The 26746-nt window shown below is 43.6% G+C and overlaps 1 long non-coding RNA gene across 1 annotated transcript; it reads left to right on the top strand.

Moving 5' to 3' along the window:
* The first annotated feature begins 19257 nt into the window (after nt 1-19257).
* On the top strand, nt 19258-25987 carry LOC122203047. Its single transcript, XR_006195053.1, has 4 exons — nt 19258-19578; nt 23386-23530; nt 25394-25449; nt 25746-25987. It is a non-coding gene; the product is annotated as an uncharacterized LOC122203047 (long non-coding RNA).
* Nucleotides 25988-26746: the final 759 nt, after the last annotated feature.

Below are 26746 nucleotides of genomic sequence, written 5' to 3'. Positions count from 1 at the left end.
AAGCCAACTTTTATGTGGATTTTTTAAAAACAATAGATTATTTTTTTAAAACAACACATTATTTCCCTGCTTCTCCTGCCACTCATTACCACATTTGCCTCTTGGTAAAGATACAAAAAGAAAAAATAAAAGCTCTATTGACCCTACATATGAGAGAAAAAGAGAAGATTTAATGTATATGTGCAATGGAGTATTACTCAAGTAATGGAATCTGGCCATTTGCAGCAACATGGATGGAACTAGAGCCTATTATACTAAGTGAAACAAGCCAGTCACAGAAAGACAAATACCAAATGATTTCACTCATATGTGTAATTTAAGAAACAAAGAGCAAAGGTTAAAAAAAAATACAGGCATACCTCGAAGCCAACTCTCAACTACAGAGAACAAACCGATGGTCATGGGGGGAGGGGGTTAAATAAGGTGATGGGGATTAAGGAGGGCACTGGTTGATGTACACGAGCGCTGAATCACTATATTTTGTATACCTGAAACTAATATTACACTGTTAACTAACTGGAATTTCAATAAAAACACACAAAAAAGAAGAAAAAAATAATGAAAGAAAAGCTTTATTGTAGGCAGTGAAGGCAGAGGTTAGTATTGGCAGAATCTTCATTCTAAGAATAGAATTGAGGGACAGAGGAGTGGTCGAGGGAAGCAAAGCTAGATCAACTCGAACACAGGGCGAAAATTACAACTAACCTGTTGAGAAAATCCCATAGAACGATGGGGGCCAGTTTGGGGATGTGTTGTGTTATTTTGATTCCGCCACATTGCCCCAGTCCCTCTCTTATCTGAAACATGTGGATACTCATTCGTTCGTTGCTTTGAAGAGGGACAAAACAGAGGCATCCCGGCCCCTGTGCAGCTGTGTTCAACGAGTAACCAGATTCAGGAACGCACAATCACACATTGTGACAAAGGCTCCGAAAGAAAAGAGCAGAGTGACCAGACAAGACCTCTCAGAGGAAGTGACATTCAAGTGGAGACTTCAGGACCGTCCAGACCAAGAGCTGTGCGTCGCTATTTCAGGTCACGGATGGTGCACAGTGAATGGGAAGGAAAGAAAATCGGGGGTCTGAAGAAGGTCAGATGTTATCCCAAGGGCAGCGGGAAACCAAAGAATGGAGGGAATCATGATCCGATTTGCATTTAAAAGGAAAAAAAACTATTTTGGCTGCTGTGTAAATGACTGAGCTGGGGACTCCGCAAGAATAGAAGTAGGTTAGGAAGGGTATGTTGCCCCAGACAGATGCCCCTGAGAAGAGGGACAGGTAAACAGGACAGTTAGAGGTGGAATTGGCCAGTCTCACTGGAGGATCCGGAAGAGGGGGAGGGGCGGAGGCAGTAAACACGTGCGTGTGTGCCTCTAGGTAGCACACATCTGTGCTTATGCCTCTCCTGCTGAAACTTAATTGTATTGTTTCTGCACCAAAATACTAACCTTTCCTCTTAAAAGTAGAATTACTAAATTTTGACTGGTTATACAGAGGAGCATCAAGTAATAGATCATTGATTGTGTTGAATTATGTACATAAAATAGCACCAACTCAGTGTCCCGACTTTACTGATAATGGAAGCAAAAAACTATATTCAGCCAAATGCTTTTAAAATTTAATAAAGAGAATATTAAGAGATGATTATTTCCTAGCAATTCTGATTGTATATCCATTGTTCAAAGTCTCTGTTGATTTTTCTCTTGAGAATATTCGTGGGAAATGAACAAATTGAATCCAAAAATATTCATCTCCAAATCTATAAATTATAGTCCAATTTCATTTCCATGCTGTGGGAGCATTTTCAACAACATGCAAGCACTATGATAAGACTATCTGCCTCAGCCAGGCAACTCACAGGAGAAACGATGGATCTGCGGACACTTCTAAGTCTTATTAAAAATACAAGGACGAAAAGACTAAATGGGCAGAGCTGCTATCCTAAATTAGCCTTGGACTTTCTAATGAAAATGGAGGTTACCTGGGCAAGCTGGTTTCCATCTGGCAAAACCGGAGTATCAACTCTTGTGGGCAGAATCTTAAGCAACTTGATTTCACAAGGTGTTAGGTGCCAGGTTGAGACTATAGGAGACTACAGATCCTGGGGGCTGGGAAATATTTTTAAGTTATAGAACACAGTGAGGAAGAGGCAGTTAACTAGAATGGCTATAACTTTCCTATAACTTCCTAAAAAATAGGCAGTCGCTACTAAAAGCCAGAGGGATGTTTAGAACCACACAACCTTTAAGGGCAGCACATGGTGTTTACCTGGATCTGTTCCCATCAGACTGTCCCTCTGCCGGTACCTTGCATAAAGCTACATCTTATCCCCATGACGTCTCTATTTTAAGGAGCAGCCCGGGGCACCTGGGTGGCTCAGTCAGTTAAGCATCCAACTTCGGCTCAGGTCATGATCTCCCGGGCTGTGGGTTTGAGCCCCGCAGTGGGCTCTGTACTGACAGCTTGGAGCCTGGAGCCTGCGTCTGATTCTGTGTTTCCCTCTCTCTCTGCCTTTCTCTCTCTCTCTCTCAAAAATAAATAAACATTAAATTAAAAAAAAAAAAAAATAAGGAACAGCCCAAGGATCCTGACTCTTCTCATTGGTGATTGTTGTAGGAACAAATCAGGATAATGGTTGTAAAGGGCTTTGAAAGATTAGAATGTGCAATGCAAATGCAAGACTATTATAATGTTATGATTTTGTTTTATGACTCATCTGTTACATTTTATTATAACTATAGACCATATGTAAAGCACAAATATCATACAATTATAATTATAAATTTTATATTATATAATAGTATACATCATTTACTGTTAGTCCTCAAGGGGCGCCTGGGTGGCTCAGTTGGTTGAGCATCCGACTTCGGCTCAGGTCATGCATGGTTCATGGGTTCGAGCCCCGTGTCGGGCTCGGAGCCTGGAGCCTGCTTCAAATTCTGTCTCCCTCCCTCTTGCCCCTTCTCTCTCTCTCCCTCTCTCTCTCTCTCTCTCTCTCTCTTTCTCTCTCTGTCTCTCTCAAAAATAAATAAGCATTAAAAAAAAAAACACCTGGAAATCTCCAGAAGGCATCTGTCTCACAGGTAATCCAGGACATATCCCTGAGCCGTCCGCATCTCTGGCTGCTTTCTAAGGCTCAGAAGCTGCACGAAAACTCCTGCTGTCATCGGTTCACTCTCCAGCGAGGCCAGCCGAGATCCCAGAAGGCCAGCGCCCCAGGGGCTTGCTCCTCCGCTGGCCAGTCACGCGTTCAGGGCACATACCCTGGGATATGCTGGGCTACCCAATGATGTGGTGAGCGCGCACACACACACACACACACACCACACACACACATACCTACACACAACCCCACACACACCATACCACACACACACACACACACACACACACACACACACACCCTTCTCGTTCACGCTTCTGTGATGGTTCCACAAAATTGCTTCCTTTTGTTCCCAATGTCACTCCCAGATTTGTAAAATTAGTGGTTTCTGTTTTTAGTCCCCAGACTTGAGCCCCTCACCTGGAAGGTGTGTGTGGAGAGGCAGGGGGGCATCTGAGAGTAACACAATGAGGGCTGAGCTGGAGGGTGACAGCCAGCGGCTCAAGTCAAGATTCTCTCTCTACAAATTGACAATCTAGGGTGTTTCTATCACACCCAGTTTGGCCCAACTCTCTTCTCTCTTATTTTCTGGAGCCACTCATTAGAAAAGGCTGCTCCAAGGGGTCTGGCAGAAATGCTTGACTTTTAGCTTGACTACAACTTGGGTCTAGGCTGTGAGCTCTTAGTGTCATTCCCAGAGTCCTTGGTTTGCTGTGGGAGGAAAATCTGACAGACCAGCAGTATCTATCACAAGGAAATCCATGGAAAAGCTACCTTTATTTACAATTAAACATAAAATTTGGAACACATTTACAAAGAGCTGTTCCAATGTTTAACTTCTATTCTCCATGAAAGTGTGGTCCATCTTCCTTACCTTCCTTCCTCTATCCAAGAAAACTTTGTTACAGAGTCAAAAATCCTGACCACTGCTCTGGAAAATGACCCAGCCCCATGCTGGTCCATTAAGCAAGCATGTCATTAAGGCCTTCTTTGTCATCGCTGGTCCTTCCCAAGGTGACTGTGTCTCCTGACTCTGTGAATGCACTCACGTCAGACATGGCTGGTCAGGCAAAGCCTCGGTGCTTATCCCTGATTTATGTAGAATAGCAAACTCCCAGATGGCATCCATTAATGCAGAATGGGGGAGGGAGGGGCTCCACTTGCAGATAAGCATCAGAAATGCCTCTTACCTTGCAGATCTGACTGTGTCAGTAGTTCTGAATCAGGCTTACCCGATGACATAATTAGCGTCATTTACCAGGCAGTGAAATTCATACAAGCATACGATTTCATTTAGGAGAAAGAGAACGATATTTTGGTCTGGTAACTCCCTCATTTGGCTGTAAGTCAAGTAAGATGAAACATGTGATCTTAAACAGCTTTAAAAAAAATCTTTCTTTTGAAATAATTTCAGACTTACAGAAAAGTTGCAATAATAGTACAAAAAATACCTATATAGCCTTCAAGTAGATTCCCAAATAGTGACATTTTGTCACATTTGCCCCATCATTCTCTCAGTCCTGATATGTATAGTACATTTTTTCTGAACAGTTGGAAAGTAAGAGGCAGACATAATGACCCCCTACTGCTAAATACTTCGGTCTTACTAACCACACGACAATTATCAAAAGTAGGGGAGTAGCATGGATATGGTACTATTATCTATCCTAGGGATCTTATAATAGTTTTGCCAATTGTCACACTGATGTCCTACATACAAAAAGAAAACTAAACAGTATTTTAAGGCTTTTGGGGTAGGATCCCAATGGGTCTGAAACTCTTTCCGGTAACAGGGTAGCATTAAGAATTGTTAAGGGCTCAGTACACCATAGTCCTGGTGTAAAACATCTCTTGGTATTTAGGCCTTGACACCTGCTGAACCAACATTCTTAATGGCAGAATGAGAAATGGACACAGAGAATGTTGATGATATGCCTTTTATTTCTTCTCTGTTTCTCTTTTGACCAACTTAATTGAACTCAACAACGCCTTACAGATGCCTGGTACACCCAGGGCACTATCTTTGGTTCAGGAAGATACAAGGTTAAATAAAATGCAGTCCCAACACCTCTGTGAATCAACATGTTATTAAATAAACAGTAGCTAGAGGCGCCTGGGTGGCTCAGTCAGTTAAGTGTCTGACTCTTGATTTCGGCTCAGGTCATGATCTCACAATTCGGGGGATTGAGCCCCGGGTTAGGTCCGTATGCTGACAGCATGCAGCCTGCTTGGGATTCTCTCTCTCCCTCTCGCTGCCCCTCCCTTGCTCTCTCTCTCGAAATAAATAAACTTTAAAAAACAAATAAACAGTAGCTAAATTAAAATAGTAAAAAGGAAGTTAAAAGGGAGAGATATGATACATTATTGAGTCCCTACTATTTGGTGGATGCCATATCAAATGATTTATATACATATCGCCTTTAATTTTTACACACATGTGGTGAGATTGGCATTATTTCTCCTGTTTCAAAGATAAGGAACTCGAGGCTCATAAAATAAAGAAATCTGCCCAGCTTCTCCACTCAGTGAGGCTCAGAACCCGTAATCTGAACCTGCCTCCAAAGTCTATGTGCTTCCAGGAAAGTAAGAGGCAGAAACAGATCATGTGGAGCCACAGGGAGGGAGAGAGAGAAGGAAGGAGAGAATGAGTTACTAGACGGCAAGAAGTCTTATATTTGAGCACAGGATGAAGGACGGATAGGACTTTGAGAGCAAAGATGAAAACAATCTAGACAGAGGGAAAGCCAGTGGCTGCAGGGTCCTACACTTTGACCCAGCAAAACAGCCAAATTCGGTTCCCATGACAGAACAGGGGGAAGAGTTTCTTAAGCATCTGAGTCTGCCCAAGGGCCCTAGAGCAACATCAGAAAGCTGGAACAGGCAGTTCATACCATTAGACAGGAAACAGCTTCTCCCCTGGGAACAGTGGCTGGGGGGCTTTCTTTTCACCATGGAGCTCCACAATGAAGCTCTTTCTGATTTCTTTTTTTAAAAGGAAGACTCAGCCATTTAAGATAAAGAGTATAAGATAGTACTGGGAGGCCTTTTAAAAATCAAATATTTCTTCAGGGGGCTGGTTTGTTAAGTGTAGACAGAAGCAAAGAGTCATAACTTGCCGGCCTCCTGCCCATTGGTCAAGCAACGGACACACGGTCACCAGGGAAGCCATCTGGTTGGGTTGACATCTACTTTTCACTTCCCTCCCTCCAAGTTCATGAGCACTGTCTACCATTTTTTCTGGGAAGAGTGCTCACTTATTAATTTGATAAAATGATGAACGGGTGACTAATGAGCATTTAAAAGTCATGTGCTATGTTACCTAGGTAGCCTGAGAACCCCAGTTCAGTAGGTACCCAAAACCATTTTACTATAAGATCTCCTTGCATAGAGTTGTAGGGTTACTTACGTGGTTCAATTATAAAAATAACATAATCATTTAAAAATGAAAATAATCTTCGAGAATAATCATGATTAACTTTATTTATTTATTTATCTATTTATTTATTTATTTATTTATTTATTGGGGGGAGAGAGAGAGAGAGTATGGCCACACACATGCAAGCAGGTGAGGGGCAAGGGAGAGGGAGACAGAGAATCCCAAGTGGCCTCCACGCCCAGCCTGATGCAGGGCTCAATCTCACAACCATGAGATCATGACCTGAGCTGAAATCAAGAGTCAGTCACTTAACTGACTGAGCCACCCAGGTGCCCCAACAGGATAGGCTTTAGAATCAGAAGATTTTAATTTGATTTAAGTTGCATCCCCAGTGATCAACTGTGTGACATTGGACAAGTTACTTCCACAGGCCGCAGGTTAAAATGTTGGAATAGGGGCACCTGAGGGCTCAGTCGGTTAAGGCTCCAACCTCAGCTCAGGTCATGATCTCACGATCCGTGGGTTCGAGCTCTGCGTCAGGCTCTGTGCTGACAGCTCGGAGCCTGGAGCCTGCTTCAGATTCTGTGTCTCCCTCTCTCTCTGACCCTCCCCCACTTGTGCTCTGCCTCTCTCAAAAATAAACGTTAAAAAAATTTTTAATGTTGGAGTAATAATAGCACCTACCATGAATTTAATATAGGTCTTAAAAGTAATAAATAATCATTCAATATATCTTAGCTGATACTAGCATCGACCCTCAGCGCCAACCACTGGTATTATTCTTATGCATGTTTTTTGTTTTCATTGGCCCTCCAGAGAAAACCATGGTCCCTGTGCTGTGGCCTGCATTGCTTGGAAATTATACTTACAGGTGTAAACAAAATAAAGAGAATCTCATCATGTTTCTTTTTATAAAGTTGTAATTAGAGGTACATGGACTTTTATGTTCTGCTTTTTCATGGAGCAAAGGATAATCAATGGGTTTTTTTTAAAAAATTAATGTTTATTTTTTGAGAGACAGAGCACGAGTGGGAGAGGGGCAGAGAGCGAGGAAGACACAGAATCCAAAGCAGGCTCCAGGCTCTGAGCTGTCAGCACAGAGCCCGATGCGGGGCTCGAACTCACAAACCACGAGATCATGACCTGACCCGAAGTCAGACGATCCACCGACTGAGCCACCCAGGCGCCCCAAGGATAAGCATTGTTTTCAATGCTCCTACAAAGTTGTTATAATCACCACTGTCATGCGGTTGTGTAATATTTTAACATGTGGACTCTGTGCTCAGTATACAAGAAAAATTCAATAAACACTTAAAGACTGGATTGGAACATTATCAGGATATGGGTTATACTTGGAATAGTAAAAAGTATTTCCCTGAAATGTACTGAAAAATCTGACGTGCTTACCCTTTAGTGAAAAATATTTATGTGGGCATCTACATAACCATCTATGACCAGTCGTCTATGATTTGGGGAAAATATTATCCTACAATAAAAATGCCCCAAAACACCACCTCCATATTAAAATGAATGACAAATGGAAGCTTTTCTGTAAAGGATTCATACTGCAAATTTACAATAGGGTTTGCAGCATCATGACTGAATGATCTCTACAACATTTTAGAATAATGTTTTTTTCCCATTATAAACTAATACATTTATCGTGCAGAAAATATAGATAATAAAATATACAAAAATAATATATCAGTGCTAACATTACCACATCTGGGATAGAACCAGGAATTCATTTAGCTCTTTTGTGTAACATTTCAGTCTGTTCTGCCACGCACGTGTCTGTGTGTGTGTGTGTGTGTGTGTGTGTGTGTGTGTGTTTTAACTCATCCTCCAGTGCACATATTACAAACCTCCCACCATGCAGGTGTGAGTCGATATTTCCTGATGCCCTCATAGACACCGACCGTTATCTTTCCTTTTCAGTCTCTGCCAGACGGAAAATTACTTCCCACTTTTATTTGCTGTTTTGGGGATTCTATTGAGATCGAATATTTTTTCACACTTCTGTCGGCCACCCAAGGTCCTTCATTTGTGCAGCATATATCAATGACTAGTGAACTCTCGTTAAGTGTCTAATCATGTCGGCAGCCTTGACAAGACTCTGTGGGAGGTACATTCGCTCTTACTGAAACTCTCTGCTCATGATATTATTAAACCCCCACACTGCTCCCGCATTGCTGCATCCTGAGAAAGAGCCACCTGCACTCTCTGGGTATGACACGATGTCCATGCCCTCTGTCACTGATGGAGTGAATCGTTTAATACCAGCTGGCAAGATGGCTGTCCCTGTGCCTGGGCTCCAATCCAGCCCATGTGGAACGCAAAACCTCTCAAGATGACCCTTCCTCCTTCCTCAAGTGGACTCTGCCTCCTTAGATCTTTCACTGGTGTGCTTCTGGGTGACCCTCCTTGACGCAATGAACAGTTAGGACTGTGTTTCTAAACTGATAGGGAATTCCTGCTGCCTGGTGTCTACGTTTGCTGGAACTGTCATCCAGCATATCATCACCGACCCTTATTTTAGAAGCTGTTCTCACATTTATAGAAATCGTTATGCTTTAGCATCCTCTGTTTATTGTTCTTACATGCATTCCAGAAAAATAAACAATTCCCATGCAGCGAGCTGCACTGCATGAATATGACATAGACCCGTATAACGGACACAAAGACAGAGTCTTTAAGATACTCCGTTACTTCATTTAGGCATGATTAATACATCCATTCGTTTTTCTAGAATTTATATTCTCTTATCTCTTTCTCTTCACATTTATTCATCCAAAATTGGAGAGGGGGAGGAGATACAGAAATTTTCAAAAACACACACCCATAGGAAACACATCCCAGGGTTAGAACAAATGAAATATTGTGCAATTTCCAGGAAAATGTCAATAATGCCTGACTGAGCGTGAACAAATATCAAAAGAGTCAAAAATGCGTACATCCCAACTAGAGGCAATTTTCCACTGTAAGTCGGGGGGGGGGGGGTAGGAAATCAGGCTGCAGCCAGGGACCAGGGACAGTCTGGGTCCCCAACTCTCCACGTCATCAAGGTTTGTCTGTCCTGTCTCTCTGGGTTTAGAGGTTTGGTTTCCAAAGCTACCTTGCATTTTGACCACTCCTATAGGTAGATTTCAAAAAACAAGTAAGCCCAGCTTGCCCCAATTTTGTGTTTACGGATGATACCCTATCAGTGATGGAATGTCCCCTAACGCTGATTTTCACAATTTCCCTGAAAGCACATATTTTAATAGGCCAGATGTGAGCTCTAACCAGGGACCCTACACGGCAGAACTCAGCGGCTGAGTGTGGACACGGAGTCCAAACGGCTGGGAAACGCTGGCTGCCACGTGGTAGCAATGTGATCATGCCCCTGCACTTTTGCTTCCTGATCTTAAAATTAGAGAATGGCGGTGACTTCCCCACCATCTGTTTCCAGAATTAAATAAGTTAATACATGTTGAGTATTTCATCTGTCAGTTAAAAAAAAAAAAGAAGCAGCAGTGAAAATCAGCAGCTTCTCTTACAATTTAGGAACTAAGTGGCCACAGGCAGGAGGGTTTCACTTTGACTTTCAGACATTATCCACAGACAAGAGAAAGGCTCTAAAGAAGGTTCAACATCTCCTCCGTCTACCTACCTCTGGCCATAAATATGTACACGACTCTGAATTAGAATTCAGGACATGGTCTAAATCTGTGAATTCAGCCCTATTCGTATGAGTGTTGATAACTTATCGAGATGATTTAACACATCGTCCAGATTAGAAGTAAACGGTGACTTTATCATGATTCAATCTCATGATTATCCCCCAGGGTACCTACCATCAGCTCTCTTTTTAACAACATTTACTCAATACTGAATCCACAATCTTAGTCCTAGCTACTCGACTGAGGTTATCATTAACCTAAGTACCAGTCTTTTTTTTTTTAACTGGAAAAGAAGGACTTTTAACTGGAAAAGAAGGAGACTTTTTTTTAAGTCTCTTTATTTTGAGAGAGAGAGAGTGTGTGTGAGTGGGGAGGGGCAGAGAGAGAAAGGGAGAAAGATAATCCCAAGCAGGCTCCACGCTCATTGCAGAGCCCAACCCAGGACTCCATCTCAGGAACCTGGAGATCATGACCCAAGTCAAAATCGAGAGTCAGACGCTTAACCAGGTGAGCCACCCAGGTGCCCCCCCGCTAAGTAACAGTCTGTAAATGAGAAGAGGGATTATATATTTTCATGATCTCCATACTTAAATTATTCAGTTGTAATGGTACCAAAAATCCAAAAGAGAAATGGCCTTCTCTTCTAAAATGGGTGTCATTTCTAGGATCTTGGTCCACATCTGAAACTTCTCATATGAGTCAGAAACACCCTTCCATTATTGGGCCCTTCATCTCGGACAACCATTTCTGAATCCTTGTTTCTAGTAGCTTTAAGTACTAAGAAGTTAACTTCTCAAGCCATACCATCCAAACCTAGATCCGCGAATTGACTTACGCAACCAGCGTTTGCTAAGGGCCTGCCAGGTCTTGGAGCCTCCTCTAGGGAGTGCGGAGATGCCAAAGGAGCAGACCTAGAGGTTACGCCTGAGGGCTTCACGGTCTCCTAGGTGACACAGAAATGTGAGTCCAGAAGGGCACCTGTAATGGAAGGGGACCGACTGTTCAGGCTCCGTGTACATAGTCAGCAGCTCTGAGGTGGGAGATCTTCTCCAAGACTTCGTCACGTAAGACATGATCTTGCTCTCTTTGCATAGACAGTCTCTCCCAGATGGCCATGGACAGTTTATGGAAGTGACCCTCCTTATCATTCGTCACACACCCACCCACCCCTGTGTGCCTCCTACCAGCTCAGAGCATTTCTGCAAAGAGGTCACTCTGCTCACGCAGCAGGCCCTTGCCTTCTGTTTACACGACAGCAACTGCCACTTTGTTCCTCAGAAGAAACGTTGCTGTTCTCTTCTATTTTACTTACTTATTTATTTATTTAGAGGGGGCACAAGTGAGCAAGGGGCAGAGAGAGAGAGAGAGAGAGGGAGAGAGGAAGAGAGAGAGAAGCGGGGCTCGCCAGAAGCGGGGCTCGAACTCATGAATCGCGAGATCATGACCTGAGCTGAAGTCAGATGCTTAACCGACTGAGCCACCCAAGTGCCCCTGTACTCTTTTAAAAGAAAACGAGGAAAATGTCATGCTGGCAAATGAATTTTGTTTTCCTGCCATTGCCAAGCGTGCCTGGGGAAGACAATATGGGAAGAAAATGAGAGTTTTGCCTGACCTGCACAGCTAGGTATGGTTTTTGGTGCCTCCTGAGAAAGAAGAGTGAGTTTAGTGTCCAGCAACAGCCAGTTCTATCCAGATCCAGGCAGGTGAGGGCCTCAGCGTCTGGAATATCTCATCATTAATTCTGGAGCCAAAGCCAGAAAAGGCACTGTTTCTCTGCATCTAGTATCTTCCTCCAGAATAAGGTTATAATAAAACTTACGTCAAAAGGAAGCTACTTAGAAAAACTGTCTTGGGGTTCCTGGGTGGCTTAGTCAATTGAGTGTCTGACTTCAGCTCAGATCATTACTTCAGGGTTCATGAGCTCTAGCCCCACGCCGGGCTCTATGCTGACAGCTTGCTCAGAGCCTGAAGCCCGCTTTGGATTCTGTGTCTCCCTTTCTGCCCCTCCTCCACTCGTGCTCTGTCTGTCTGTCTCTCTCTTTCTCAAAAATAAATAAACATCAAAAAAATATTTAAAAAAAAACTGGCTTAATGCCTAGACCGATCTTTGAACACACTCAGTGCTTATGAGCAGTGTAACCAGTCATGTCTGGGTCAAGCCTCTTCCCTCTGACAGGCCACCCACCCTGCTGTGCAGCAAAGTTGCAGGGAATTCTCAAAAACCAGTTGGACAGACCACACTGCCAGGGGCATCTAGAGCCTCAGAAAGATAATGACAGAAAACAAATCTTTGAAAATGTGTACGTTTTGCAATAAACAGGAATTGACAAATGCCAATCTTTTTATTTTTATGAATGTAACATCGGAGCCTCTGGATGTCTCCTGCAGAAAACCTCTGTCACTTAAGAGCAGAAGAAATTAACCAGAGGAAATGATGACAACTACAACAGGGGCGCCTGGGTGGGTCAGTTGGTTGAGCGTCCCGTGTCCGCTCAGGTCACGATCACGCATTTCGCGAGTTCAAGCCCCACATCGGGCTCACTGTTGTCGGCAGAGCCCGCTTTGAATCCTCTGTCCCCCCTCCTCTCTCCCCCTGCCCCGCTTGCGCTCTCCTGAAAATAAACAAATATTAAAAACAAATGACTACAAGAGCATATGGCTCACCGTGTGCCGGACATCACGCGTGCTAGGTGACTCCTCTAATTCAGTCACTCCTCCAGTTAGCGTGGGGAGGCCGGTGCTATAATTATTCCCTTTTCCATATAAGGTCACTGAGGCTCAGAGTTAATAGAAAGTACAGATACTTATGTCAGAACCATGAAGAGAGAGAGGCCTGAGCATATGGGGATCAGACGATGGCAGAGAAGTAAGGAAGCACCAACACATAGTGTCACATGCTTCAGACCAATTGATGGGAAGCCCATTTATGTGATTAAAACATCTCACTCATGCTATAGGATATTTCTAAATAAACTGCTTTTTCTTCTCAAGTACAAACAGAAACAAAAGACCAGTAACACAACGGTCACTAAAGTTTCTTGTGACGGACAGTCCTTTGATGTGTGAACCTGGCAAAGGTATAGTTCCAGTTACTCAATCAAACAGCCGTCCAGGTGTTGCTGTGAAGGTGTTTTGTAGATGCGAATCAAATCCATAATCAGTTGACTATAGTGCAGGGAGGTTCTCCCAGGTAATCGAGATGAGCCTGATTCAGTTCGTTGAAAGACCTTAAGAACAGAACTGAGATTTCCCTAAAGAAGACATTCTGGCCCGGGACAGTAGCTTCAGAATGTTCCAGAATTCCCAGCCTGCCCTGTGAATTTCAAATGTGACCAGCCAGCGCCACAAGAGCATAATCCAATTCCTTGCAATAAATCTCTTACTATCTATCTCCTCCTGGTTCTGCTTTCTTGGTTGAACCCTTACTGAGTCAGTTCTGAAAATGTTCACCATAATTAATATATAAGAATGAGTTAGTAGAAAGATACTGTATACAAAAGCTGATATACAAAGTGTGTTTTTAAGGGGTTTTAAATTTTTCCCTGCATTCTTGTTTACTGATGGACTTCTACTCTCTCAGAGAAAGGACTCAGAAAATCACCTTGCTAAGCCAAAGTAAACTTTAAAGTAAAATTCCATTTGAATTATTCTGAACAAATTCTGAATGAATAGTCTTAATAAAGTTCCAGAATGTTAAAAGAGGAGACTCCTTCCCTCTGATTTAAAGTACACATTAACATACACAATTCTATGAGAGGGTACCTACCTAACCCCCACAGAAATGTCAAATAACATTAATTAATTCATGGCACAGAATATTCAAATAGCATTAATGGAATGCCGATGACATTGAACATCTTTAGCTTTGTGACCTTGGACAAGTCTCTCAACATCTCTGTATCTCAAGTTCCTCAGCCATAAAAATAGGGATATAAATAGTGCGTGCCTCATAGGACTATTATGATGATTAAGTGAGTTACTGTTTTGAAGGTCTTAGAAGAGTGCCCAGCACATGCTGAGCAGCATTTATTTGTGGGTTTGGGAAGCTGGCAAGGACTTCACAGAGAAGCTGGTGCTAGAAAGACTAGCATTAGGGGCCGAGCCTGCGGTACGGTCCTGAATAAGGTAGAAACCGGTTTTGAGCAGAGCTTAGAGGCAGGAAAGAGGGAAGCTTGTTTTGTTGACCCTAGTTAAATCAGCCTGGATGGTTCTTACTGGAAACCCCATGAGGGAAAATGAGGCCAGATTGTGGTCAAAGCAAAGTCCAGATTCTAAGTCTATGATACCATATTCAAGATCCCTTTAAAACTGTATGTTTTTCAAAAGAATTTTATGGCTCAACAAGCTTACAAACTGTTCCAATGAGGACTAACAGGTTTCTTTAAAGCAGGATCCCCCTAATCAGTAGATCAATGCTACTAATCTACATGCAGCAGCTCCCAAATGGGCAACAGGTCCTCTTGCTCCAGAGCACCTCCCAGGAGAACGGGTCAGAGGTGCTCTTGTCCGAAAACGCCAGCTGCGTGAACCGTGTGTTCTGGCGTCTTGATGCTCCGGCATCTAAGGGTCCTGCTGACTGACGCGGACCAGCCACCCAGAGTGCACACACCTGCCACCTCCTGTATGTGGCTCTTACCACCCAGGAGGACACCTTCCTCTGCCCCGATCATCCAAAGCTCAGGTACCAGACAACTAGACAGCCTTTGCACCCTGGAGCCCACTGAACTGATTCAAGCAAGCCAACTCGAAGCCTGCTCACCCTGCCTCCTCTTGCTTCTCCTGAGGAAACCACCATAAAGGCTGCTGCCTACACTCTGCCATTGCTCCCACGGGCTTCAGACTCATCTTGCTGCTTCCCGACGTGGGAGTGGTGTGGCGCGCCCCTCCTCTTAAGAACTGTGAGTAACAAATTATCTTCTCAATAGCAACCGCTGATCTGTTGGCCTCACCATCACCAAATAATCATAAAACCTACATTTTAAAATGTCGGTGTTGGCAATGAAGGGCTTTCCAAGACTTTCAAGGGGAAGAAGAGTCACCTAATTACGTTTTGGAAGTATTCACCTTAAGTGTCACCGCTCTCTACCTCTGCACCTCATTCCAAATCTCCAGAGCATCCCCAGAGCCCTGGGAAGCTCAAAACCTACCTGAACGTTTGAGAGACACAGCAGGGTTGGGACAGCCCAAACTGCCACCTATCTAGGAGTCTCGACAACTTGATGCATCTCTGGGAGCGCAGTGGATCTCTAGGAGAGCTGTCCCTTAACCAGTCTGGTGACCCTGGGAGTGCGGGCAGAAGCCAGCCGTGGTTGGAAAGGTGATGGACAGTGAGCGGCTTTGTCTCAGCATGTAGCTAACACTAGAGGTCTATGGCACCAAGATTTGTGATTCACCTGAACTTCTCCATTGGGGACACACAAAAGCCCTTGAGAAACTGATCCAGTCTCTAAACACTTTGACCTCATTTTTTTTTCCATCTACAATATAAGCGGGGTGGGTGGGGGGTGTTGAATCAGTTATCTTGCAAAATATCTTCTGGCTCTGAAACTCTAAACTCTAAACTCCAAATCACTCTGCAGAGCTACTAATTCCAGCAAATTTTATAATCCTATAAAATTGCTCAAAGTCATAAAGAAGATTGACGCAAAGTTTTTCCATCTCTGTGTACTTTTTTTTTCTCTTCTGTACAATGCCTGCTCTCCAAAGTGCACTTCTCTTTTGTTAGTTACAATCACCCTACTCTTTATTGTGAGCCAATTAAAATAAATATTTTACTTTGGAAAGGGAAATGTACTTTTTCCCCCCAGACTGGTGCCAACCTTCATTCCACACCTCGTCCCATCACTTAACCAACTGTGAGCTTTATCTGCACTTGGAAAAGGCATTCGGGAATTCATGACTCACTGCCCCAGCAGAACTCTTTTAGGTTGAGAGGACACTGGCTACATCCCCTCCCCCACCAGGGGCAGCCCTTGGCGGAGCTCTGAATAAGAACAGCAATGACCTTGCCTTGAAAGTGAGGAAATGAATCATAGGGCTTGACCAGAACTTACTAGTTGTGTCTCCAAATGAAGGAACAATGATAAAACTGATGGTTGCCTGATAAGCAAATTGGAGTAAAGAGTGGAAGACGGAAGTACATTAGCCTGATATCTTCTGAAGGGAGAACTTTGCAACTTTATGGAAGCTGTTTTCCTGGACCGCCCATCGTTTCTTCTCTGGCGGGATCTCAGATTCCTCGTATGTAAAACGTCAGGTCTGAAACAGGTGATGTTGCACGTGAGTATCTCTTTGAGTCAGTAAACACGGAGGTCGGTGCTGAATCCGTTGGCCACCCTGTTTTCCCAATAAGGAAAAGAGATACCCAGGTGTTACTGGATTGAAACACAGCCACTAAAGGAGTAGGATCCTTGCTCAAAAAAGTCTGTGTGCAAAGGAGAGAAAAGACTCTATAACCAGTGGGGAGCTTTCATCTTGGGTAAGCAGGCCAAAATCTGAGTGCATGATGGCACAATCGGAAGAAGAAAGAAAACAGCAAACGAAAACACATTCGACATTCCGCTTGGCCAGTGGTTAGTCATGAGAAAGAAAGGTAAAAGCCGTAATAAAGTAGAAAAGATTTGCTCCATTAGTCAGCAGTGTGGAGAAGCAGGTATAAATGACAGCAGGGACACTAGGAGATGTGGACCATGGATTTCCTATTTTCTGGACACTAGTGCTAGAAAAATTATCTCTATGGAAGCATCCAACTATTGCAATCAACGTAATTATTCTTACTGTCCTGTAGAAACTGCTATATGTGTTCATTCAATATGTATTTACTGAACATCTTCTTATTTGTAACTGAACTCATAACCACTTAGTTATCTATAGAGATAAATAATTCTTGCTCTTAAGTGAGGAAATGGGTAACGACAACTCACTGTCATTACAGTGCTGCTGAGAAGTATAAACAAAAAGAACAAGGGAAAAAAATATTCTTACCCACGACTTTATGCCGAAGAGGAGACTGAAGCTCAGCTTTAAAGAATGGATACAGTTTTGATAGAGGAAACTGAGGAGAAAAGCATTCTGGAAAGATGGAACGGAGAGGGTAAAGGCGTTCCTTAAAATGGTTTACAAAACTACCCCAGTATGATCTCCACTTAAATGTCCTGCTCATAATTATTAAGGTGGTGTCTTCAGTGTGGGCCGTCCCTGAACACACTCGGCACATCGGTACGTCCTTCCTAGCTGGCTCCGTGGCTGAGGGAACCTACTGCATCTTGAGATAAATGTGCGGATAAATCACCACTTAGATTCCAGTCTCCCCAGCCATCTCTCAGACCTTCAGGAAACTAGACGCCATCACATCAAGTGTTTGCTTTATTGGTCAAGGGAAATTAGCTCTTCAGTTTCAAGCTTGAGGGTCCCGGGCAGAGTTCTGGTGTGGAAGATATAGGCAGCGTGTGGCGTTACCTGAATGAGCAATCACAAGGGGGAATGATTCAGACACCGCTTCGGGGACTCCGCTCAGGCGAGCAAACTCCACCCCCACAGGACTGCAGGCAAGATGCCCGGCCTCTTGGGAGCTGCTCTTTTTTTTTTTTTTTTAATGTTTGTTTTATTTTTGAGAGAGAGAGAGAGAGAATGTGAGCAGGGGGAGGGTCAGAGAGAGAGGGAGACACTGAATCCAAAGCTGTCAGCTCTGACCTGTCAGCACAGAGCCAGACGCAGGGCTCGAACTCACAAACCGTGAGCTCCTGACCGGAGCCGAAGTCGGATGCTTAACCAACTGAGCCACGCAGGCGCCCCTGGGGAGCTGCTCTTGATACAAATCTCACATGTGAATGAGCCAATAACATCTTTCTAGTAAAATAAAATCATTTCTAGTGAAATATTAAAATGAAATCTGGGAAGGTTTTTGAGATTATTTTCTTGACCTGGAAAGGCAATACGTTCATGTCCTCTGAATGTTTAATGCTTTCTGTTTTCAAAAACTCCCAAATGGTTGTTCCAAAGCATATTAGATAGGTTTCTAAAGATATACTCTGTAAACTGTGGCCATCTCTGGAGGGATTATGGGGTACTTCAACTTTTTTATTTTCAACATTTTGAGTCGTTTGAATTTCTTACAGAGTGAATACATTTTTCATAGGATACGTATATACTTTTTGCATTCAGAAACAGTCATCTTCACAGGTTGGGAACTTCCTAACTTGTTCTGTGCCACGTGCTCTTTTAATATCTCTCAGCACGTGGGTACTGCATGTAATTTTTGCAGTCTTACATCGTGATGCTATGCCCTAATAGATGCCCATAAAATATTCATTAAATAAGGGGCACCTGGGTGGTTCAGTAGGTTAAGCAACCAACTTTTGATTTCGGCTCAGGTCATGACCTCATGATTTGTGGGTTCGAGCCCCGCGTTGGGCTTTCTGCTGACCCCGTGGAGCCTGCGTGGGATTCTCTGTCTCCCTCTCTCTGCCCCTCCCCTGCTCTCTCTCTCTCAAAATAAATAATTAAATATTAAAAAAAATATGTTCATAAATAAAATAGTCAAGAAGTAAGCAACATTCATCTCTCAGCACAGGAACACGTAGAGAAGGAGCCTGCCCATCAGTGTCTCGTCATTGTCGTGTTGCTGAATTCTGTCTACAATGAGCGGGAAACGAGGGAGAGAAAGAGCAGAATGGGAACCCAGAGGTGTGTGCTGAGCCGCTGCCCTTCACGCACTCACCGAACGCTGAGTAATACTGGAAGGTTGTGCCTACAATTGCCTATTGGTTGTGCCTATTGGACTTTGGTCCGAACCCCCGCCCTCCTGCCTGCCTCTGCTGCAGCACGCTGGCCGCCCCGTCCTGATCCCCTCCAGGGTGGTGTTCGGTGCCCCAACAATCCTGACGGTAAACCAGGATCATCCCCCTGGGTGCTGCCCTGTGTAGCAGCCCCACAGGGAAGGGCAGCCACGCCCCGCCTCCTGGGGCGACAGGGCCCTAGGCGCACGTGCTCTGCCAGACAGTCGCTGGCCTCGAAGTCTCCTAAGCCTGATGGCTTCATAAAGAGCCGGCTGAGTACTAGCTGTTTTTATTCAAGACTTGGGCTCAAAACTCAGCTAAACCCGATCGGGAGATTATGTCAAGGGAAGAAATGCTGAATTGGCTTTCTGGTGGCTCTGAGATTAAGAGCTGTTGCAGCCCGGCCGTGGTCCGGGAGGGCACCACCGAACAGTTCCATCAGTGGAGCCTATTTTGGTACGTTTGTGGGAAAAGTCAGCGACGGGATGCGTGCGCTCCGTGCTGCCCCCCGTGCTGGGGGCTTAGCCTCGGCACGCTGCGGAGGATCCAAAGCAGAGGGCGGGGGACGACTCACATCACCATCAGGCAGCTCCAGAATGTTCCTTGGCTCCCACATCACTGAGTCAATCTGCGGCCCAATCCAGGACAACGGGAGCCCGTGGTGAGTTTGGGTATGAAACCACAGAAACAAACCCTAAGTGCCCAGAGATCTGGAGAAAGAGGTATAATGAATTCTTTAGCAGTGAACTTTCACAGTATCCACAGGTCCTCCTTACCCAGCCTTTCAATGACAAGATCTCACCGCCTGCCTTTATCTTAAACCACGTATTTAGGACTTGGACCATGTCTGTATCTTTGCAGATGGCGGTTTAAGGTTTTTCAGTCTGAGCTCACAGGCCACCTAAGGTCGAGGGAGCTTACAGGGGACTGAGGGTGGTAGTGAGGACAGCCCTGAATCGGCACCCAAGCTGTTCCAACCAGACGGCGCCCCTGGTCCGTAGATGGTCTCGGACGTCTGACAGTCTTGTGTCGAGGTCCTGGGGGTGCAGGTCTGAGGAAACCACTGACCAAATCAGGGAGAACGTGCAGGATGAATGAAATGTGTCCATTTCTTTTTTTCTCTCCCACTGCGTTACTATAGCACTTGCTAAGGTTCGTGGGTGACCGAGAAGGATAGGAAATACTTATTACGCCATTTTTGTTTGTTTGCATTGCCGTGAGTTTAAGTGCACAGGCTGGAACAGAGTCTAAGCAGAAAAGTGTGCACCCTGACCCTCCTCATCTCCCCCCGCTGGCCTTGACTTTCCATTCCTATTTCCATTTTACTGCATCAACTCCCACCTCACCACAGACTTCCTGTTTCCCCAGTCCCTCCCTACATAGGAACAGATATAGTTTATATTCTTGAAAGAAACGTTTTTGTATGAAATAAACTTTCCTGTTGCCTCGAGTTGTAATATTATAAGGCAATTATTGGCAAGGAAAGAGACTTTTAAATATGGAGATCAAACAGAGGGTTGCTGGAGGGGTTGTGGGGAGGGGGGTGGGCTAAATGGGTAAGGGGCATTAAGGAATCTACTCCTGAAATCATTGTTGCTCTATATGCTAACTAACTCGGATATAAATTAAAAAAATAAATTAATTTAAAAAAATCAAAAGGGGGGCACCTGGGTGGCTCAGTCGGTTAAGCCTCCAACTCCTAATTTTGGCTCAGGTCATGATCTCATGGTTCGTGAGTTTGAGCCCCGCATCAGGTGCTGCATTGACAGTGCAGAGCCTGCTTGGGACTCTCTCTCTCTCTCTCTCTCTTTCTCTCTCTCTCTCTTCCCCACTCATGCTATCTCTGTCTCTCTCAAAATAAATAAACTTAATTTTTTAAAACAAAATGTGGAAGTCTGGTTCCAAAGGTAAATCCATGTGTGCTTTACCTGGATATATCCGAGGAAATATCCAGAAAGAAGATGAGTGCTTTACTCATGAGAACTGCCCCCCAACCACGGGATGCTGGAGCCCACTATCTGGGGAAATCCGTGTCAGAGCGGAATGTCTGTGGATGGGGGACGCCTTGCCCAGGTGTCTGGACTAAACAACTATTTTCTTACTTCCTTCACATTCGTGCACTAATGTGTGTTCATTCCCTCTTCACTCTTGGAACTCCCAAGTCTTCCAGGCACCAGAAACCCAAGCGCCATTGTCTCCTGTCCTGCATTGTCAGTCCCTCTCGCCAGCTCCCTTCAAGCCCGATGATGAGACCCGGGCTCCAGGTAGAACACAGCCCTGACCTGGGGTTCTAGGACTGAGAGAAGAGGAAGAGCTACGTTCCTGATCCTCCCACCAGTGGGAGGGTCTTAGTCTGCTTAGGCTGCCCTAGCATTACAGACTGGATGGCTTAAACACAGACATCGTTTTCACAGTTCTGGGGCTAGAAGTCCCAGATCAAGGTGCGGGATTGCCTCGGATGAGGGCTCTCTTCCCGGCTGCTAGATGGCCCCTTCTCCATGTCCTCGCATGGCCTTTCCTCTGTGCTCCCATGGAGAGAGAGCCCTGTGTGGCCTCTTCTCCTTATGAGGACACCAGTCCTATCAGATAAGGGCCCCTCCCTATGACCTTGTTTACCCTCCCTTAAAGGCTCCAAACAGAGTCATATGGGGGGTTAGGGCTTCAACATATCAATTTAGATGAGGTTGGGGGGGGGGGGGGCACGGGGAACACAATTCAGTCCATCACAGTGAGTGAACTGGTAAAGTTGCAAGAATTCAAAAGTCAAAAAACCTTTGCCTTTAATACGTAACAGCTGCTTGATAAGGGTGACAAGGAGAACAATGGCTACATGGTAAAAGTTTACAGATATTAGACGAGAAGCAAAACTAAGAGAAAATATAGCTTTGATCGAGGTATATGAGACTAAGACCAGTATTAATTGTAATACTTTACTTAAAATTTGTGAGCAATTTGAAGTCTATTAATATATTTTGAGAGACAGAGAGACAGAGAGAGAGAGAGAGAGAGGGAGGGAGGGAGAGCTTGCACACGCAGGGGAAGGGCAGAGAGAGAGGGAGACAGAGAATACCAAGCAGGCTCCGTGCTGTCAGCATAGAGCCCAACACAGGACTCAAACTCACAAACCGTGAGATCATGACCTGAGCTGATCTGGTTAAGTCGGCTTAACCAACAGAGCCACCTAAGTGCCCCTCATTTTACTCTTTATATCCCACAACGTCACTTGATGAATGGAATGAACTATTGAAAGAATTAGTTGCTTGGAAGAGGAACTGTTAGCAAAAGAAGCTGGGGTAGGCTTCATCTAAGCACTGTGTAAGAGAGGGGACTATGGTCAATGAGGTCTCATATCTAATTCACTCATCCATTCATCCCATAATTATTGACTGGTTGCCTGTTGGTGCTTGATGAGTTTGACAGATGAAATAAAGTTGGCATTTTAGCAAGATGACCAGCTGCCCCATGGAAAAGGGATGGGAAGGGGCAAGGTTGGAAGCAGGAAGAGTCAGGGGCCACGACAGTAATCCTGGTCAGAGGCTCTCCTTACAGGGAGGGGACATTCAAAAGTGAATGCCCATGAATATAGGCAAGGGTCTTTGTTTTTTAAGGTTCTGGTCACCACCACCCCCCGCCCTCCTCGTCCCCCTTATTCCAGCCTTATTGGCTGGATAGCTCTAGGTACTGGGTTGTCCATTCCTAATTGGCTCGATTCCATTGTATGAGGGTGGTCTATGGCCCATCAAGAAACACTTCTTAAGATCAAGATTATAATAATGGTGGTTAAAATTAATATTTACCATATGTCTTTACAATCTTCATCTTTGTAACAAGGCAAGGGGAGTTCGAATTAATGCAGTTAGGAGCGTGCATTCAGGTCTTAGCTCCCCCTCACTAGCTCTGTGACCTTGAAAATTCTTAACCTCTCTGCACCTCAGTGTCCTTGACAGTTTCTAAGGATTAAATGAGTTAATATATGCCCCTGTCCTCATGTACTTTTGTGTCTAGTTATCTAGTACATTCTTCCTCTGAACTTAAAATCAACTAACGCCTTCTTACCAAGTAGATACTCCAGACCATTGATACTATATTATGCTGTAACTGGTCATTTTTAATCTCCGTTATCCCCAAGGCATAGGTCAGATCCTGGCACATCCTAAGAACTTAAATATGAAGGAGCACAGGTCAGTTCAATGGCTTCTCTGACCACATCCAGACCCCTGCCGTCACTAAGAGGAGTCCTTCTGGTGTATGCCTAACAACCACACATGATGGGGCAATTTAGAATGTTACCACATGGACATTGGTTCAACATTTTAAAGATTATTTAATTACATTGGTATGATTTGTTTAATATTTACACTTTTGCATAGTATTTCAGCAGCAGGATCCATCTCATGATAACTTTCTAATGTTATAAGAAAATTATTCCCAGGCCCAACCCAACCAGAGGTATTCTGTTTCTAAACAGGTCAGGAGACAAGGAAAGTTCTGGAAGTCTGGGGTGTCCTTTGCCTACACAGATGCCTGCCCTGCACAAGTCCTATCAGAGCCTTGCTACTCCGCTAACCTTTGAAAGCATCCTCGTGCACAGTTAATCAACAGGGATGTTTCAGGTATTTCTCTCCAGAGACTGATGGTATAAAGCATAATTAATTACATTTTAAGTACATTTTAAATGATCAATAGACCTAATCTGTTCTGTTAATTTTTATGGAATTCAATGACATTGAGTAAGTTGCTTTGGGTTACTTCCTCATCCAGACTTTCCATCTTTTCCTAAGAAATGGGGACCTTTCAGAGCCTGGGTTGGGACCCTTCTCTCACAGGGACTTGGCAGCTAAATCTACCAGTAGTTTTTCACTAATAGCTTTTATTACTTTTAGAAAAAACTATTTAAAAAAATTTTTTTTAATGTTTATTTATTTTTGAGAGAGAAAGAGAGAGACAGAGCACGAGCCAGGGAGGGTCAAGGAGAGAGGGAGACACAGAATCCGAAGCAGGATCCAGGCTCCAAGCTGTCAGCACAGAGCCTGACGTGGGGCTCGAACTCACAAACCGTGAGATCATGACCTGAGCCAAAGTCGGATGCCTAACTGACTGAGCCACCCAGGCGTCCCAAGAGAAAACTATTTTTTAACTACAATTTTCTCCAGTGACTAAAAGTCCAGAAAAAATAAAGAGAAATATCAAAATGATTACATAACCAAGACCAAAGGCTAAATTAGATTAAAGAATTAAATAGGTTTAAATTAGGTAAACATTAACTAAGTATGGTAGGCATCTGTAGTAGATATAAACATTTAAGGGATGCAGTCATCCAGGAAAAAGGAAATGTAAATGTAGATCACCAGAAACAAAAGTAAAATTAAGATTCACATACAGATCAGTATGTGATTCATTATAATAATGAAGCTGATATCATTATCAGACAGAATATAGCAACATATTAAAAGAATAACAGGGGGTGGGGCACCTGGGTGGCTCAGCTGGGTAAGCATCTGACTCTTGATTTCAGCTCAGGTCATGATCTCAGGATTCATGAGTTCAAGTTCCACATCAGGCTCTATGCTGACAGTGCAGAGCCTGCCTGGGATTCTCTCTGGCCCTGTTTTTCTGTCCCTCCCCCCCATATGTGCACTCTCTATCTCTCTCTCTCAAAATAAATAAACTTAAAAAAAATACAATTTTGATCAAGTAAATTTCATAGCTAAAATGAATAAATGGTTTATTATTCGGATATTAATGCAACTTACTGTGTTAAGAGAAAAATCCTATAATTATCTCTATAGATGCTAATGACATTTAATAAAATTCAACTTTCTTAAATTTAAAAAATCTCAATATGTAAGTCTTAAATACAAAACTAAACACATGTCAGTGCACAAATACATTATGCTTAGTGAAGAAATATTAGATGCATTCCTATTAAAATGAAAAAGATATCAGTAGCACAATCATTATTAAAATTGTTCTGTATTATCAGCCAATGAAAGTAGGCTAATAAAGGAATACAAAATATAAAAAAATTAAAATAACATATATTTGGATTACTTTCTTTCTTTCTTTTTTAAAGATTTTATTTTTAAGTAACCTCTACACCCAACATGGGACTCGAACTCACAAGAGGTGAATTCAAGAGGTGCATGGCTCTACCAACTAGACAGGTGCCCGATGGAATTAATTTCTGATGACAGACTTGTAGACAGAGAAAACCCAAAGGAATGGACTAAAAAATTTTAGAAGCAATAAGAAAATACATAGAATTAGTAAACAAAAGCTGATTACCAAGTAAGTAAAGAACATCAAGTTAGAAAATGTGATGGAAGGGGGACCCAATTCTGTGATTCCAACAAAAATGATGAAATCCCTAGTGATGAGCATACCAAGGTGTCTAGGCAGTCTAGTTGTGTTTCAGGCAAATGTTACCAAGGGACTGTGATGAAGGCTATTTGCCCCGTTCCCCACTTTCTCCTCAGATTTTAGCTGAACCCACGATCATCCAGAACAAAGCCATTTTGCAACCTTGCCTGCAGTAAGTATGACCATTTGGCTAGGCGAAGTCCATGTGGGTAAATGTAGGTGGGGCTAATTTGGGGTGAGGAGGTCCCTAGAGAGGACACAGCCTGTCTGGCTCCCTCTGTCCTCCCAAGCAGGTGCAGGGGGGGGGCTGGAGCAGCCATCCTGTCCGTGAGACAGAGGCCATGCTGAGGACAGGAAAGTGACAAAGCAGGAGGCCGGGTCTCCAATGACAGAGGCCTGGACAAACCCATCTGTGTTCATGAGCAAGGGTTCTCATTCAAGAAACTGTGGTTTTCTGTTTGCAATCAGTCACAGCTGGACCGAAAAGAAGACTGGGAAGCAAGACAGATGAAGCACATCTCTTCCTACAGAACTCCTTCCTATGTTTGTTGATTTCACATCAATTACCAGCCTCCCCTTCCTCATCTCCCAGTTCCCCACAGGAATATTTATGTCTGTTTTATTGTGTTTTTATGTTTGCAAATACAGTAAAACCTTGGATTGTAAGTAACTTGTTCTTCAAATGTTCTCCAAGACGAGCAAGCATTTCTAATAAATTTTAACTTGATAAACAAGCGATGTCTTGCAATACGAGTAGTATGTGACACTGAACATCACATGATCACAACTGAGCCAATGGTTCTTCTCTCCTGTCTCTTTCTCGCTCTCTCTCGATTGTGGGTGATCATCTCCCATGCCCGGATCTCAGTCTCAGGCCATGGTGTTTGTCAGAAATCAGTGATTTTTCAGAACGTTGGAAGGTGCCCACAACTGGCATCCAACGGTTGCCATCATGAGGAACAGCAAGAACTTATGGAGGAGATACCACCTGCAGAGGAGGAGAAAAAGGCAGAGGAATCCCTCACTTCCAATGAGATTAGGGAGATGTGTAAAATGTGGGAAACAGTGCAAAATTTTGTAGTTTTCAACAAAAACTACCACCCAAATAAGGCCATAGCAGTGCGAGCCACGAATCTGTTTAACAACAATGCAGTGTCACATTTCCATGAAATCCTCAAAAGGAGGCAAAATCAAGCATCATTGGATAGATTCCTTGTTAAACTTTCATGAAAAGAAAAAGATTCTATTGAGCCAATAGATAGCAGTGATTCTGTTAGTGACAGAGAAAGTCTTCTTACACAATAACTCTCCTCTCTCTTGTCTCCTCTCTCATCCACCCTCTTTGTCTTACCTCAAAGGTAAGTTCAAGTTAATTTGCTTATTTTTCTTTATATTTGTATTTTCTTTATTATTTTGTATTATATTACAGTATATTGTAATCATTTTTATATTAATATCTTGGGGTTGTG

The sequence above is a fragment of the Panthera leo genome, chromosome D3 (genome assembly GCF_018350215.1).
Source record: "Panthera leo isolate Ple1 chromosome D3, P.leo_Ple1_pat1.1, whole genome shotgun sequence".
In the NCBI taxonomy this organism is placed as follows: Eukaryota; Metazoa; Chordata; class Mammalia; order Carnivora; family Felidae; genus Panthera; species Panthera leo.
The sequence above is the reverse complement of the archived record's forward strand: the minus strand, read 5'-3'. Positions and strand labels throughout refer to the sequence as shown.